This window comes from Aplysia californica, unplaced genomic scaffold, assembly GCF_000002075.1.
Source record: "Aplysia californica isolate F4 #8 unplaced genomic scaffold, AplCal3.0 scaffold00317, whole genome shotgun sequence".
NCBI lineage: Eukaryota > Metazoa > Mollusca > Gastropoda > Aplysiida > Aplysiidae > Aplysia > Aplysia californica.
In genome coordinates, this window is record NW_004797587.1 from 643,867 (window position 1) to 646,020 (window position 2,154).

Genomic DNA, 2,154 nt, shown 5'->3' on the forward strand with positions numbered 1-2,154 from the left:
TGTAGGGCATTTACTTTGTTGGACATCTCTGATGTTCTGTTAGGGTGCTGCATCTCCTGCCGACCTTACAGCTGTATTTACACAAAGGTATGTGCTTTTAAATTGGACACGACACAGTGGAATCAGGCGCTCGTCAATGCTTTGGCATGAGGAGGAGTATTTGATTTAATCTTAGAGTGTATTCATTTTGTCTTGCATTTGATGATGAAAAAATACCCTTGTATCTTGAGTAAAAGTCGATATATTTGTGACTGAAGGAGATGGGAACCACCTGGAGTCAAAAGTAAAATTTGCGAGAAAATGACGGCTGCGAAAGTTTGGTGACTTCCAACACTTGAGTGTCATTTGAAACTGCGAATTTATTTATAGATAGAAATTCTCTCTCTCTCTCTCTCTCTCTCTCTCTCTCTCTCACACACACACACACACACACACACACACACACACATACACACACACACATTGTTTCAGTTACGGTAGGCTACTCGAGCAACCATCCAACCGGCATTATGCCCCCACACAATGACCGGCGGAGAAGCCACGCGTGAGGCAGGTTTTCTCAAGGCGACGGGCCTCCTGGCACAGATTTGAGGCTGCACCAGAGATATGCCAATAACATGATAGATCGATCAGCGCCCATACTGAACAACGAAGCCTCGGCGGAGTGGATCACGGCTACCGCTGAAATAAGCCTGAACTGCCTGCCTCCTTTGGGCTGTCTGCTGAGGTAAAAGACAAGAATGTCCAGTCAGCATTGTCCAAGAGGATCGGCCGTTGTCTGGAGAAAAGTGGTTGTCTTAGACAGGTGGACGTCTTGGATAGTTTCAGTAGGCCCCTATAGTGTAGAAAATAGAAGAAGAAAAAAAAAAAGGGGGGGGGGGTGACTGAGAAGTAGTCATTTGTACAGGTGGTTGTCTTGGGCAGGTTGCTGTAAGAGCACATTCAGTTGTAGCCTCATTTGAAGTTATACAGACATTGCCACAGGAGCACTGTGAACGTCAACCCTTCCCTCATTGTATAATAATATGATCTGTCTGGCTTTGGGAGGACGCGTGTCACGGCACAGTGGAATCAGGCGCTCGACAAGTGTTAGTCATACGGAGTTCTTGTTATCAACTTAAGACGTTAGATCTAAGCTTGTACGTTCACCTCGGTCTTGTTGTTTGTTGTTGGTTTTTTTTAAAATATGACACTCATCTTTCTTGAACTGATGTCGAGATATTTGCGACTGAAGGAAATTGGGGTCACCTGATGTCAGATGCAAAATAGGGGAGAAAATGGCCGCCAAAGTTTGATGGCACCCAAACCTTGAGTGTTCTTAGTAGATGGTCTACTAGAAGCGGCACATTTACATTCTTTTATGCTTTTAATCCACGTTTTTTCAGTAAAATTTGCACAGAAAATCTGTTTTTCTTAATTTTAAATGAGCGTAAAAGGTGGACAGACAAAAAATTAAAACTCGATAACAATTGCCGGATGGGCAGAAAAATATCGGTTTCTTCGATTTCATTATTTTGACGAGCGCCTGATTTCAACACGACGCAATACATAATACATGTTTTATGTATTTATTCAAGCAAGTCATTGATTTCCGGCTGCCTTCCAAGTGTAATGTCCACCTCTTCACACACAGGCGTTGCCGCTCCTTCCTGTCGCCAGCCCACTAGTAGAAGCAACTGGCAACGGGAACCAACAATCGTGTGTGCGCACCTTACATGTATGTCTGTGGTTCCGCGGGTCAAAGCGGATTAGCGGATTGTGCTAGACTGTTGTACAGTTCCCACCTCGGGCTCTCAGTGGCCCGTGTCTTTAACGTATAGACATTTTAATGATTCTGTTTGAATATGTGACGAGCGTTGTTCTGTGCCCTCTGCTGTACTGTGTGGGAGAGCAGGGTCTCATCTCACTGAGGATTTCCGTGCAGTGTGTCGTGAGTTACTCATTCATTGATGAATCTCTGAGTATTTTGTTTTACGGCAATAAGTCATTATGACTTTATATATCATGTTATTGTATTTAAGAATGATGCTCTGTCGAAATGATATTATGTCTATAAGCAAACCTTTATTTTTTGGAATTTTCTTAAAACATTATTTAGGCTTTCATTGGTTTATACGTTTTGTTGTTTTGTTGGTTTTTGTTGGGAATTTTATG

The 2,154-nt window shown here is 42.9% G+C and overlaps 1 protein-coding gene across 1 annotated transcript in view; it reads left to right on the plus strand.

Annotated features, from left to right (window-relative positions):
• Window positions 1–1,775: 1,775 nt before the first annotated feature.
• LOC101847436 overlaps window positions 1,776–2,154 on the plus strand; it is a gene marked incomplete in the record, with an annotated part of 28,664 nt that continues 28,285 nt past the window's right edge. The window contains 1 exon segment of the mRNA XM_005102218.2: window positions 1,776–1,930.